This window comes from Nuphar pumila, chromosome 14 (genome assembly GCF_984573655.1).
Source record: "Nuphar pumila chromosome 14, dmNupPumi1.hap1.1, whole genome shotgun sequence".
NCBI lineage: Eukaryota > Viridiplantae > Streptophyta > Magnoliopsida > Nymphaeales > Nymphaeaceae > Nuphar > Nuphar pumila.
The window spans coordinates 75,820,847-75,837,061 of record NC_143262.1 but is presented as its reverse complement, the minus strand read 5'-3'; the positions used below and the strand labels follow the sequence as shown (position 1 = coordinate 75,837,061).

The 16,215-nt window shown below is 35.5% G+C and overlaps 1 pseudogene; it reads left to right on the top strand.

Annotated features, from left to right (window-relative positions):
• LOC149817004 (protein LEAD-SENSITIVE 1 pseudogene) overlaps positions 1–10,098 on the top strand; it is a 74,386-nt pseudogene extending 64,288 nt beyond the window's left edge.
• The last annotated feature ends 6,117 nt before the right edge of the window (positions 10,099–16,215 follow it).

The window sequence follows — 16,215 nt, the reverse complement described above, 5'->3', positions numbered from 1 at the left end:
GCTGCCATTGGGTTTTCAGCAGGGGGGCTTCGCCCCCTGCCCCTCTTCATTTCTCTGACCAGCAAGGGCGTGTTCCCTGCCTTTCTTCTTCTTTCATCTTTATTTTTAACAAGCTAACATGATTATACCTTTTGTTGGTTGCGCAATGAAGCCACATGCACTGCGCAACCTGACCTTCATCTCGTACACTCGAGACGAGCGCAATCCCGAAACTCCCCAAGGTAGGGGAAAGTTGCATAATGGACAATGAACAAACTTAAATTAAGCTATTAAAACTTAATGAGAAAATAAAAGACTAAAGACAATATGTATACATATATCTATATATGTACGCATTTAACTCAAGGATGTAGTTTCGTGATCCTTGTCCTTTTAATTTCCTATTTTTATTGTTTTCTATTGCCACTGCGCTTTATGAGCCCGAGCTTTTATTTTTGTATTTACTTTCTGTCCTTACTTTCTTGTCTTTACGTTGCCGCCACACTTAATGTGCCTAGGCTTTTATTTTTGTCTTTTCTGGTTTTTACTTTGTTGATGCTCTTAAGCATTGCGTATTTGCTTGCATGTTTATTTAGCCAAGGTGCGGTTTCGTACCTCATGTATTGCCTTGCATATTTACTTACTTGCATGTTTGTTTAACCGAGGTGTGGTTTCGTACCTCGTGCACTTTCTTGTGTTTTCACTTGCTTGCATGTTTGCTTGGCCGAGCTGCGATTTTATACCTCGTGCACTGTCTTGCATATTCACTTAACTGCATGGTTGTTTAGCCGAGGTACAGGTTGGTACCATGTGCACTTCATATAAGGTTTTGCACTCGACACACAGTTTTGCACTTTGGGGATCGATTGCATCTTATCGTTACATGGTATTGTACACTAGCTTGCTTTTTGCTGACTTGCACTTAAGTGCAACTTTGAGCGTATTCCATTTCATTCATTTGTTTTAAAAGACACGACACAGACTTATGCACTTCGGTTCTCTAAAAAAAAAGACTTTTAGGCGCAAACCTATTTTCGAAATGCATAATTTTGTAAATCAGATTTTGAAAGTCTTTTGCAAGATAGAGGCTAGATCTCCCAAATCAATGTATTTGGGAGAAGTGTTTGACAACTTCAGCTCGTGTATTCGATGCAACTCGAATAATCCTATTTAAGGAGCATGTGCATGGGTTGGACGAGGGTTCTACTGAGGAACCTGCACCATCGCTAGATTTTTAATGCATCACTTCTGTTGTGAGACTTTGATTGGGTTGTCTTGTCACCTCTGATGCGAGACCTAGTTATTGGATTTTCTGGCCAAACTAAGATATTTGTTGCATCCTGTTCTTTGTAAGATTATGTTGATGGATTTTTTTTAGAAATCCATTCCCCTCTCTTCATAGCCGTACTTTTAGATATGTATGATATGTTTGGACTACGAGGAGTAGGATGAGAGGTCTGTGGTAACCTCGAAATATGTTTTGGCATATTATGGTAATTATGTAATATTGATGTTCACCTAACAGGCCAGAGGCTTGTGACAGTCTAAAGGACCAGAGCATGGCAAGTTTAAAGTTGAATGATTACATCGTGTGCTTTTGCAAAGCAATGTTTTGGGAATTTTCTGTGAGAAATCTACACCCTCTCATCATAGTTGTACTTTTGAATAGGTACACTATGTACTATGATGAGAAGGATGAGAGGTCTATGTTTATCTCGAACGTGTAATGTCACATGTTTGAGACCACAAAATGGTGATATTTTTACCCTCATAATAAGTTGACCCCTCTCATCGTAGTTATACTTTTGAACATGTACGTTGCGTACTGTGGTGAGTTGGATGAGAGGTGTGTGGTTGTCTCAAACATGCAGTGGTGCGTATAAATCACCTAATGATGATGGTTTCGCCTTCATAGGTAAGATAATCAAGTGGGTCGAAAGATCAGAGCATAGAAAATGAGTATTCAGTTAAGTAACCCCTGACCTACCCATTCGACCCACTGACTTCATCAAGAGAGAGGATGGATGGTACAAAAACTCTGATGGATAGGCCATTAATGACTATTTTGGATAAAAGACTCGGATTCCCTAGTCATTAGAGTTAGGAGAAATGGGCTATAAAAAGTAGCTTCAGGCACTTCTATAGAAGTTGGATGCATCATTGGGCCACGAATGCCCTTGGTGACTTTCTCTCTTGGTCACTGACCGTCCCCTTAGGAGCGGACTTAGCTAGCTACTCGGGGTATCTAAAATACATGGCATAATAAACCTCCGGATTAGTCTTAACTATTTCTATGTATCGTGCCTTGCGCGTACCCATAAGGCCAGCTAATATCGAAACAATAATTATCTTGTTTACATCACTTCTTGACTCATCAATGGAATTGTTTATTATTCAAATGCTTATAGCTCGTAATCTATGAATTGTTTACATTCTATGACTAATGTGACTGCTTACAGCTCGTAATCTATGAACTGTTTATGACTAGGACTAATGGAGTTGCTTGTCTTATAAGCTGCTTACATTTTATGATAATTGTTGTCGTGTGATCGTTTACACGTGTAACTTATAAACTACTTGTTATACAATTGTTTGCACCTGATGATTGATTTAATTACTTGTCGTATGAACTATTACATTGTAATAGTTAATAGCTCACTTGATGTTATAATTAATTGCTCACATTGAAAACCTTTATTTGTTTGCATACTTTATTGTTCATGTTAGAAATACTTATTCATTTACATAGTCTATTGCTCATTTGTTGGAATAAGTCAAATAATCATGCTAGTCATAACATATTACTTGTTTTAATTGTTTATTTCAATTTAATATTGTCTCACTTGTGCACCTGCCAGTTTTTCGTAAAACTGACTCATTTTATGGGGCACAGGTGACAATTGGATCTGTACAGACTGTGATGGTGTGATGAAATCAAGATGAGACTTTTTTCCTAATGTTTCACTCTTAAGGATATTTTAGTAAATTTTCATAAAGGTTTTCTTGAAAATCTCTCATTTGTACAAGTCTTAAAACTATTAAAAATTGCATTTCTATAATCTATTTGATTTCTTAAATGTAGAGTTTCAAATCTGTTTGTGAAAAAAGTTTACGCTGTAATGCAACCAACACTACAAGAAAACTGCGTATTAGGGACGGACGTCAGCCATCACAAATCCATTGCTAAAGACGTTAAGGATGGATTTTGCGATGGATATCGTTCGTCGCATAATCCTAGTCACTAAACTGAGGCAGAATTTATCTGTCGCTAAGTAGCGATGGATTACTGGTGGATCATGTCCATCGTTAATCCGTCGCTAAATAGAGACTATTTGGTTTTGTGACAAAATTTAATCTGTCACTACTATTTAACGAGGGATACGTATCCGTCACTAATGTCCGTCGCCAATTTGGTGATGGCCATTAGCGACGAATTAAATTCTGTCGCAAACCGACGACTGCTTCAAATTGATGATGAAGTAGAAACGAATAATATCCATCACTAATTTTTTTTTAATTTTTTGAAACTCGAGAAAAAATTCTTGTTATACAATTCATATAACCTGCTTATAAAAACCAAAATATACATAAAAAATACATATACAAGTGAAACAAATTTAACACAAGTTCTAAGTTAAGCAAACTTTAACAACCAAATACAGTCCTTGCCAAGTTATAATTAGTTACAAGTAGGTCAAACAAATTAAACAAATGAATCTAATCCTCGCCAAGATTTTGGGCATCATCCTCTTTATTTTGTCAATCTGCCCCTCCCTCCATGCCTCTATCAGCTCCTCTACACTGATCATCTCCAGCATCCTACAAGAGAACAAAAATGTTAATATTTATAAACAAAAAATAATGAAATAAATTATATGCAATGCACCTAATCTAATGCAACAAAGTAAATGGCTAAATGACACAGAGAATAACAATAAACTGAAGGACATTAACAGAATTTAAATATGTGTTCTAAGACTGGAAAAAAAATGTATAGTGACTCAATCATGCAGATATGTGTTCTAAGTTTGTCAAAGAATTTCACAATGATTCACACATGCATATATAGTTTATAAGGTTGTCAAATAAATGTGTTATGTATCACAATCATGCATATATGTGTTACAAGACAGTAAAAAAACTTTCATAGTGATGAAATCATGCTTATGTGTGTTCTAATGTTGTCAACAAACTTTCATAGTGATTCAATTATGCTCATATGTGTTCTACAACAGTCAAATAACTTTCATTTCGATTTAATCATGAATAAATATGTTCTAAGAATTTTTTTATAGTAATTCAATCATGCATATGTGTGTTCTATGGCAGTAAAACAATTTCATAGTGATGAAAGCATGCTTGTATGTGTTCTAAGGATGTCAAAAAACTTTCATACTGATTCAATCATGCATATATGTGTTTTAAGGTTGTCAAAAAACTTTCATATTGATTTAATCATGCATATATGTGTTCTAAGGTTGCCAAATAACTTTCATATCAATTCAATCATGCATATATGTATTCTAAGGTTGTCAAAAAACTTTCATATATGCTAATATCATGCTCATATGTGTTATAAGGCAGTCAAAAAACTTTCATAGTGATTCAATCATGCTCATAATTGTTCTAAGGCAGTTAAAAAACTTTATATGTGATTCAATCATGTGTATGTTCTAAGGCAGTCAAAAAACCTTATAGTGATTCAATCATGCTCATATGTGTTCTAAGGCAGTAAAAAAACTTTATATGTGATTGAATCATGCGTATCATGTTCTAAAGCAGTCAAAAAAATTTATAGTGATTCAATCGTGCATATATTTGTTATAAGGCATTAAAAAACTATCATATATGCTAATATCAGGCTCATATGTGTTCTAAGATTGTCATGGTGATGAAAGCATTCTTGTATGTGTTCTAAGGTTGTCAAAAAACTTTTATAGTGATTAAATCATGCATATATGTGTTATAAGGCACAAAGAAAATTTTATAGTGATGAATTCATGCATATATGTATTGTAAGGTTGTAAAAAAACTTTTATAGTGATTCAATCATACGTATATGTGTTATAAGGGTGTCATAAAAATTGTATAGTGAATCAATCATGCATATATATATATTATAAGGTGTCAAAAAAATTCATAGTGAGGCAATCATGCATATATGTATTCAATCATGCATATACTAGCTTGAAATCTAACGACATGAAACAAATGACATGAATATTTATACCTGACGGGCATCGAAGCTCATGTTGAATGCAAACAAAATTCCCCTATTCTGAAAAAAGTTGCACAACTCATTACAGACAATGTTGGAAATGGCTTCATTTAAAAAGTACTGCATTTTATCCTCAAGATGCTAACAGACACCATCCCAAGACATAGCAGGGTCAATCGGATATTAGGAGTTGATGCTGGTGGAAAAACTCTGAGAGTTGTGGCTGCAGGAGGCAACAACTGGTATAGTGTTCATGTTACTCCCAAACCCGAACACATGGCTCGTTTTGGGTTCACCAGTTGCAGTCACCCATGTTGCAGGATCAAAAGGCGGATGCTGAGTGGAGTCATCACAATAGCGTTGTACCATTTGTTGCTCGTATGACTCCTACAAAGTAATGATTAGAATATGAATTAATAATTTAGAATTACAATGTTTATGATAACGTAATTCAAAGTAACTTGTATATTACAATGTTTATTAATACAATAAATATATACCAATGTCGCTCTCATCTTCTTTGATACAAAATTTCTCATGCTCTTACGTTTATGTGTTTCAATAAACACATCCTTGTAAGGCACAATGTCTCTTTTTTCTGTTTCTTGCAATATTAAATGATAAAAAAATTGATTAATAAGTATCAGAAATACTTATAAATTTGACTATATATATTGATAAGTTACCATTTTATTCTGGTGGCTCCCAAAAGTCCTATATTCACCTGTGTGTAGATGGGGATCAGACATCTTCGTTCGGTTTTGTGCAGCCTTTGCTGAGTGATTTCAAAATTTATTGCTCGCCCACTTGTCGCACATGCCCTCCCAATAATCTCTCCTGGTAGTAGAAGGTCCATGACCCTTCCACTGCAGTGAATCATCTATCCCACCAGCTGCTTGTTTTGCTGCAGCTTTTATATTGTGCAACATGTTGATAAATCGATTGACAACTACCTTCTGCTACACTACTCTTGCGCCTTTCTTCTTGTTCGCAGTCACAAAGCAATTGGAAGCCTACAAATACTTTCAAAAAGTTAACACACATAAATATGAAACACATTAGTTATGATAAACGATTGCATACCATGAATGAGGATATTAATCTATCTAACACCTCTGTCGAGTACTCTTTTCATTGCGCTATCGGTCCTGAAAGATGCTGCAGTAGTGACTTCCTAATTTCTCGTATTACTTCTTGCTGCTCAAACATCGCACTGCATATGAATTGATACACATTAACAATCAATTGTCGATATACACTATTTATAAGATAAGTATTGGACAAGTGACAATGAAATACTTACGGTCGACTATCAATATACACTATTTGAATTAGTCGTTGTGTGTCACACTAAGAAGACTCTACATCCAGCGTTGTCACGTGATGTGTATGCATAGCTGGTGTAGGTGGGTCATGTGTAGGCGAAACATCACCTACAAAACAATGAGTTAGAAATTCATATAATACACATTTAAACTAATAAAATATATAATTATTTAAACGATATACCTATCGAAGCAGCCGGTGAAGATGAAGGTTGAGATTGGCTACCACTAGGTGTTCAACGACTGTGACCTCCATGAACCATATTCTAACAAATAAAAAATGGCATGCAATACATTCAAACATTACAATACCTTCAAATCATTTAAATTATTATAATATATTTCAATATATTCAAATCATTTCCATCAAATATTGCAATACATTAAAATATAAGATATGAAATCACTTGCTAATAATGGATAACTTATCCTTAACTTGCAATACAATTGGATCAGTTACACAACTCTATATCTTCATGGATACATAATCAAATCGAAAAAAACTTCATGCAAGATATTCAAATATTGCAATACATTCAAATAATTCTAACACATTACAATACATTCAAACCATAACTCTATACATATCGAAGATACATAATCAAATTAAAAATAAGTTCATGTAATACATTCAAACATTACAATACCTTCAAATCATTGCAATACATTTCAATACATTCAAATCATTCTAATCATTCAGATCAAATACATGTATGTATTACAAGATGTATTTCACTAGCTCGAGAATGCTTCATCATCACTTGTTTGACTTTCATATTCTTCTTCTTCCTCCTCTTTGTCATCTTCTTCTTTTTCTTTATTAAGCACCCATCCATTTGATATATCATTTGAATCACATTCTTCCATGCATGTGACATCGAACAATGGAGATATGACATGCATATCATGTGCGACATCGTGACCATGAGAGAAGTCATACATATCATCTGATTGATAGTAATCACCCTCTTCAACAATCTTATCTTTCTGTAACTGATCATACTTGGGGTATAGTTTAGATTTCACCTTACAAACTGCCCACCATTCATTTCTATCTGACTTTCTTGTACTCAGATATGAAGTATAGTAAACTTGTCGAGCTGGCGAGGCTAATATGAATAGTTCATATGTTCCAAACCTTGATTTATGATTCACCTCCACAATGCCTGAGGCTTTGTCGACTCTTGTTGTTGTAGGATCAAACAAATGACACTTGAATAAAGTTACACTATTATTTGTGCCTAAGTAAGTCGACTCCATTATTTCTTCTATAACACTGTAGTAGTCATGTTCATTTTCACCGTAGCTGCTACCCTTAACGCACATGTCACTATTCATCGTTGACTTGTTGACACCATAATCTTTTGTATGGAATCGATAACCATTTACGATATACCCGTTGTAACATTATACAACTTTGGTCGGACCATTTTATAAATCACATATTTCTTAATCTTTAACATCACCATGGCAGACCTACAAGCATAAACAATGACTGTGACCAGTTAAGTATCTTATTGTTGTTTACACGAAAAGAATGTATATCATCGTCCTTACCAACTCTTTCAACCATGTCACAAACTTATTTTCACGTTCTTTCTGTACTTCTGCATTAGTAAGATATAGAAGTTTTCTTCACAACTCCAGATCAAATTGTCTACACTTAACAAATACAAAGAAGGGCATTGGCCTACGGGCATCTGTCAGTTCATATGGAAAGTATCACAATCTTCTTAAAATCTCTATGCCAGATCAAATCGTCTACACTTAACAAATACAAAGAAGGGCGTTGGCCTATGAGCATCTATCAGTCCATATGGAAAGTATCACAATCTTTTTAAAATCTCTATCCTAGACAACCTTGTGGGTGAACCTTTCATTTCAGTTGTGTCTGCTTGAAACACATTTCTTTGTCGTCAGAACGCATGATCGCTGGGTAGAAATCGACAGTGATAATCAAACCAGCACGACTTCCTTCCATGCGTCAATCTAAAAGATTTTGTATCCTTCATGCAATACGGACATGCCAACCTCCCATGTGTGCTCCAACCAGATAACATACTATATGCAGGAAAGTCACTGATTGTCCATAAAAAACAACCTTCATATTGAAGTTTTATTTTTTTTGGGCATCGTACGTGAAAACACCGTCATCCCACAGTATTTTCAGTTCATCAATCAATGACCTTTAATATACATCAAGATTTTGGCTTGAAGAAGTCAGACCAGGGATCAATAGAGACAAGAAAAGATTTTGATGCTTCATACACAAGTTTGGAGGAAGGTTGTATCGGGTGACAAATACCATCCAACATGAGTATGAGGTTGATCTACCCCCAAATGGATTAAATACATCTGTACATAAACCTAGCCTAACATTTCTCACTTCTATTGCAAAGTTCTGATGAGTACGATCAAAGTGCCTCTAAGCTTCTACGTCAACAAGATGCATGATCTTGTCTTCATCATGTCAAACTTTATTTGCATGTCATCTCATGTGTTTAGTTGTCCTTGAAGACATATACAATCGTTGCAACCTAGGGGTGAGCGATAAGTAGTGGAGTGACTTGTATGACACTTCTTTTGACCTCGTGCTACCATTGCCTCTTGTCTTTGGCTTGAACCGAGGATGCCCACATGACGGACATGATCTGCTATTTTCTTGATCTTTGAAATACAACATACAGTGATTTGAACAAGCATTTATCTTTTGATACCCCATACCTAGAGCGTGATCATAACCTTCGTACTTCAGCATATAACACTGAATATCAACTAATTCTACCAGTGTTGTTGCTCTTATGTTCCTTTCTTACCTAGTGACTTTTGATATGGAAAATTTTCCATTTGTGCGATTGTGCTGGCTTTAAGATATTGTAGTCACAGTATTCCATAGATATGCTCTTATGTATTGCTGGACTTTTGTCATTCATAACTTAGGTATCTACGTTGGTGATGATAAAGTCATCCATTTCACTAGAGGCCAGGGTCAAGCGACAGACATCCTCCTCATGTGCTCCACCCTGAACCCGAGACATGCTCCCTGTCCCGATTGTGCACAGCAGCAAGACAGTCATGGTGTGGTCTCTTCATGCCTCCCCTGTTTTCTGGCTGGTGGATATCTGTATCGATTTGAATATTCTGTGAGCCCTGCCTTCTTTCATGCTAAAGCTAGGGGAGGGACATGCATATGTGCAGATCTGATCCTGCTGAAATTGTGATTCACCGAGCCACCCACTTGTTAAACATTGGTTTTGGATGCTACAACATTTTCAAGAACGGTGAAGATTTCGCCATATACTGCAAGACTGGTCTGATAACTGTGGATGAAACAAGTATTGGGCAGAGTGCTCATGCCATATCATTTCTTGCTGCTGCTTTCTCATCACCATTGCGTCTAATTAGACGAGGAACATGTATGGGATGGCAGCAACAGCTGTTGCAGGCTATTGTGGGAGTCGTTATGCAGCTGATATTGGCATGACAAGGGATGTAATAAAAGTATCAGTGGAGGATCTAACAGCGAGACTTGGTGCAAATGACATCCTACCAGGAGTGCCTAGTGTTGCAAGCTAGCTGCATCACTTTATGATGCCTGCAATTCCCCCTAAGTTTATACTTGTTAGTCATCTTTTGCCTGCCCAGCTTTGTTATGCATCTATGTCTAAAGAATAAACTCTGAAATGATGACTTTTATTTTGATCTTTAATGTAAAAAATGTAGCAACAGGATGTCTGTTTTAATCGTTTCATGGTCTTCCCTGTTTCCTTTTTTCTCCTCTTTTCTTGTACCTTCATTAAATTTTTTGAATGGCTAAACCCAAAAAATTGAGGATGACGTGCCCCAAAGCTCTGATCCAGAGGCAAACCGAGTAAAAGTTTCAGTCGTTATCAGCAACAAGCAATACCATCAAGGGGTTCAGGTCCCCTTGTGGCGTGTTGGCTTTGTGAACTGAAAGCCCAGTCTTTGGAATTGTTTTTTTTTTTCGGTGGCATACATGGTATAAAGTATAAAGGTTCTGTTTGTGCAAAAATAAGGGTATTCCTTGTTGTTGGCTAAAAATGCCTAGCCCTCTTCCTGTGGAATGTAGATCCCATGGACCAAAATGAAGTTTATATGTCAAGAGAGAGAGAGAGAGAAAGAGAAAGCGGCACTTGGGGAAACTCGCTTCTCATTTAGGGAAAGTGCGCTTCTCACTTGTTTCTCAGATTGCTTTTCTTTCGCTTTCTTTTCGTTTTTACTAGTTTCTTTTTCGCTCTCCATTCACTTCCTCCTTTTTTTCCTCTTGCTTCCCCCTTGTTTTTTGTGTTTTTTCATGCTATTATTTATTTTTTTCGCTTTTCTTTTGTTTCTCCCTCATTTCCTCTTTAGTTTCTCACACACTTTCAAAACGAATCATGCTTCACGCTTCTACTCTTTTTAACACTCACTTCCCTGCTGCCGCTTTACACATTGCTTCTTGTATCCCTTTCGCTTCTTGGCGGCTATTTCTGTCACAAAGATTTGTGAACGCCTGAGCACGCAACATCCGTTCGACTCACAAGTTCAATTTTTTTTTCGAAAAGATAGGATGCAAAGACGTGCCATTTTTTAATTTTTAATCAATAAAAGATTTTTTTTTGGTAATTTAATAATAAAATTACTTTTTTATTGAAGAATATTAACATATTATTTTAAATTATTGAAATAATGGTTGCATGCATGTGCCATGTACGTATCACGGTCTTCGACCATGTCCAATGGTGTCGCAAGGGACACACCCAAAATGGCGTGTCCCTGTGACACGGTTTGGGGCTGTGGGCCTGAGAACAGGAGCCTACTAAAGAACACCTTGGGCACGAGGTTTTGGAATCGGTTTGCAGGAGAAACTACCTTGAATTGTCTATTTATGCTTACATTGGGCATCGGGTAGAACATGACCAATTAACTGCTTTTCACTGTTTCTGCCGAATCCTGACTACTTAAAATACTAGCACTTTAGGTGGAGGAAGTGTAAAGAGTCATCAGTTTCATAGGAAAAAGTGGCAAACAAAAAATGCGGCCATCCTTCCTTCTTTTCTTCTGTGGGCAAGGAATGTGCTCTTCAATGCTAGTGCCCTGCAGGCTAAGATCCTTCAGCTACCACCTGAAATGCATATTCATCATGAATTGTTAGTTTTTTCATTCCTTTTTGACAACTATTAGATGTCAACGCATATAGGCCTCTCTTTATATCCATAGTATATTAGTGTTTATAAAATAATAAATAAAAACAATTTGTCGTTGTTTAGATGAATAACTATTTGAAACAACTTCAAAATACAAGTGTGATTGAATATACAGGAATTGTATTTAGGCTTGGAGCTGATTGGGTTGATTGAGTCAATTGGATTTAGAATCGACACTAACAAAACTAATATAAGTTCAAATGCTAAAAATCCAAGCTGAAAGCAGGTGCATTTTGATTTTACATTAATTTAATCTGATTTATGTTCAAATGAGCTCAATTCAAACCTGTGACTTTGGCTAGATCCTACTTAAGCTGCTGCAAGAACTATCCTTTACCAATACAGAGGGTATTCAAGTTCCTTGGTCAGTATGTTGACACTCTAGTCTGGCTGTTGGTTAGCATGGGCTAGACTACTGGATCATGGTTGGTAAGAATCTGATTCTGTCCATGAACATGATGGCTGAGTTGATTCATGAGTCAAACTAATCAGATACTAGAAAAAATTTATTGTTTACAAAAATAAATAAATTTATTGTAGAATATTCATCAACCATGATCATGTAAGAAAATTAAATTAGACTTTGAAAGAACATAAAGATATTCTTAATGTTGGGTACACTGCAAACTTTTCATGACATCCACCCAAATGCACTATACATCAAGAGTTGACTAAGAAACTGACCATTGAGGTTGTCAGTTGAATCTGATACCATGCAAAATCATCTTGTTTAAAGACTTAAACATGTTTAAGATTTTAAGATTGGTCATACCATCATAAATAGATGCATGTCGCAAAAAAACAAAAAATAAAGTTAGATTCGTGTCCAGCACTCCTCTTCTGTGCACATGTAGTCCTAAAAGTAATTGGTTTATACTATAAGGGGTGAATTCAAATATGGGTGAGAAATGTTCAATGATGAAACAACTTTAGAAACTTTGGTTACTGTGATTTCATATAGTTTATAGCAACAATTGATACTTATTGTGGGTGTCTTGAATTCTGGACCCACTCCGAAAAATATTTTAAGAACAGTACAATAGGATAATTTGGGGCCCCGCCGAATGAACCTGCTCTATTTTGGTAATTTTTCTCTGTGTTGGCTTTAGTTTTTTTTTTTAAATAATGGAGAGCTGCCTCACTTTAGAGTTAGGGTGAAAGTTTTGGGTATATTGAAGATTAGGGCTTTAAAAGTTCTTGCTTTCGACCATGGATGTAGGCTTGACTGTTGAACTAAGTAAATCTCGCATCTTTAGAAGTTGTTGCTTTACCTTGATTCTCTCTAAAGAGAAAAGAAAAATAAAAATAAATAATAAGTGTATTCTATAGTTTTGGGGACAGTCAATGTAGATGCTAAATGTGGTCAAGTCATAATTGCTGAAGTTTTCAAGAAAGCCATAAGCAAATATTTTTATGAGATGCTCTCATGAATAAAACATGACACAATTAAGAAGCATTAGTGGATGAGAGTGGGAAATGGAAATAGAGGAAAGGAAGAAGCAACATACGATGAAGCAGGTTATATGTCCCCCCCCCCCCATACAGGTGCGTGTTCGGGGGTCCGAATGAGCACCACATATATAAGCACGTGGGGCTTGTATCCCCGTGTGTATTGGCATCACTTAGCATCGGAGTCTGATGTAGTTACAAAGACTTAAGTACCCTTCCCCACCATTTTCACTATGAAACGATGGTTTGAGAAAATGACAAAAATGTCTTTCATTTAGAAAAGTGAAACGACGGTTCAAGATCCTCTATCTAGAAAAGTAAAACGCCAGTTTGAGTTCTTCTATCTAAAAAAGTGAAACACCGATTCAAGAAAAAGACAAAAATGTCCTCCATGCAGAAAAAAGAAGATGTTAACTCTTCAAAGTCAAAACATTTCATTTTTGCCCTAAACTATAAATGTTTGTACCATCTGCTGTAACAGGAGCTCCTTCTGACAATGCACCCTTTGCCATTGTTTGCTGTCATCGAAGCACCCTTTGTCATCGTCTGCTGCTGTCGGAGCACTCTTTGCCATCGTGTGTAAAGTGAGAGCATCGTTACCACCATCGACTGCATCTACCTTTTGGGTGTTTCTCCTCCACTGTTGGATTACCAAAAATCATGTCGTTTCAATGAGTTTTGTGTAAGGTTTCGTTATGTAAACAAATCAATTTTTAAATTTGAATGCTAAATCTTAAAATTGGTTGTACTATTCATGCTAAATAACACATATTTTCATACTGAAACAAATCAATTTTTACCTATCCTCCTTCTAGGCGTCGAAAAATAGTTAGCACCATTTGTTCTTATGAAGGCCAAACATTACAACAATATGTATTTATGATGGCTAAATTTCTACAATGATTTGTATGTTGGAATGCAACAATGATTTATATATTTAATGCAATAACGATTTGTGTGTTCGATGCAACAACGATTTATACGTTTGAAGCAATAGTGATGTGTATTTATGATTTATGAAGTTACCACGATTTGTACTTAACTTTGCTAAATCGTACAACAATGTTTACTTATGAAGCTCAAATGTTACAACGATATGTACTTATAAAGGATGTGATTTCTACAACAATTTGTACGTTTAAAGCATGAACGATTTATATATTTAAATCACTAACGATTTGTATGTTTGAAGCAACAACGATTTATATGTTTGATGCAGTAGTGATGAGTATTTATAAAGTTACTTCGATTTGCACTTAATTTTTCTAAATCTTATAACATTGTTTACTTATGAAGCCAAATATTGTGAGGATTTGTAATATTGGTGATTGTGTAATGAATGTGATAATTTGTAATAATATATACTTGGTTAGGCGGTTATAACATATAATGATGCAATTAAATTTATGTGTTGCGCAAGTTAGAAATAACTAAAATTCGTAAGACAAGAAAGCCCCCACCATTCGATGAGATGGCTGTTGGAGAAATTATCCACTAGTCTCATGTATATGAGCATTATGAAAGATACCAAAATATAATGAAAATTGAGAATGATAAAGACAAGAACAAATCGTTAGAATTGTATAATGCGGAGCATTATCCATTGGATATTGAGGTTGAAGAGGAAAGGAAGAAGGATGAGGAAGAACTAAAGATGAATAATAATAATAAGAAGAAGGATGATGAAGAAAAAGAAAAGCAAAGGAAGAAGGAGGAGGAGAATGAAAAGCAAAGCAAAAAAAGGCAAATGAAGGAGGAGGAGGAGAGAGAAAGGCAAAGGAAGGAGTAGGAGAATGAAAACAAAAGAAGAAAAGGAAAATGCAGAAGGAGGAGGAGGAAGAGGATAAGAGAGAAAGGCAAATGAAAAATAATGAGAAGGAGCAAGAAAAGAAAAGACAATTGAAGAAGAAGAAGGAGAAGGAGGAAGAGAGAAGAAAAGACAATTGAAGAAGAAGAAGGAGAAGGAGGAAGAGAAGGAAAGGCAAATGATGAAAATGAAAGAGAAAAGACAAAGGAAGAAGCATCAAGATCAAAAAATGAAGGAAAGGCAAATGAAGAAAAAGAAGGACGAAAAAGAGAAGGAAAGACAAAAGAAAGGGGACGGGAAAGAGAATGAAAGACAAAAGAAGAAGATAGAGGATGAGGAAAAGAAGGAAAGACAAAGGAAGGAGAAGGAGGACGAGAAAAATAAGAAAAAAGAAAGAAAGAAGCAGGAGGAGGAAGGTAAGGAAAGAAAAAGAAAAAAGCAGGAGGAAGAAGAGAAGTTAAGGGAAAGGAAGGAAGAAGTAGAAAATCAAAGGAGGGAGGCAAAGGAGCGAATGAAGGAAGAAGTAGAAAAGCAGAGGAGAGAGGTGGCAAAGCAAAGGAGAAACAAGATGTTAAGACAAGGAAGTTGTACACAATAATTCAAATATGATATTTTGATGATAAACAACTGGATTTCACCTGTGACAATAAAGAAAGAAGAAAAGAATTGAAAAAGTTTACAAGTTCTACATTGAAGATTTTGTGCAAGTGTAAATCTCTTTAAATTCTTATAAAAGCCTTACTTTGATTGCATATCTCACTTGCATTGCACCTAAAAATACTTAGGAAAACTTTCCTAAAAAGAACCCTTTGTAAAAATTATTTTAGAAAGCCCTTTACCTATATTTTTAGTTTTATCAATCGACCAATAGTTTTATCAGTCGACCGATTTTCTCGTGCCTTTTTCAAAGCCAAATGTTTATTTTCTGATCAGTCAACTAATCTACTCTTAGTCGACCGACCCGAATGTCCAATTTTTAAAAAATTTAACAGAAGTCGATTGAAAGCATTTTTTATTCTACTAATGATTTTCATCAATCAACTATTTTTTCTTTAGTCGACTAATTTTCAAAATCTCGAATTCAAATCTTTTTGGCTAGACACAGTAGTCGACTGATTTAACAATCAGTTTGCTAATATTTGATTTCAGTCATCTGCTAACTTTTTTAGTCGACTAATATAGTCATTTTTCTGATTTTTTTGAAGTTGCATTCTTTTATTTTTCAAACAT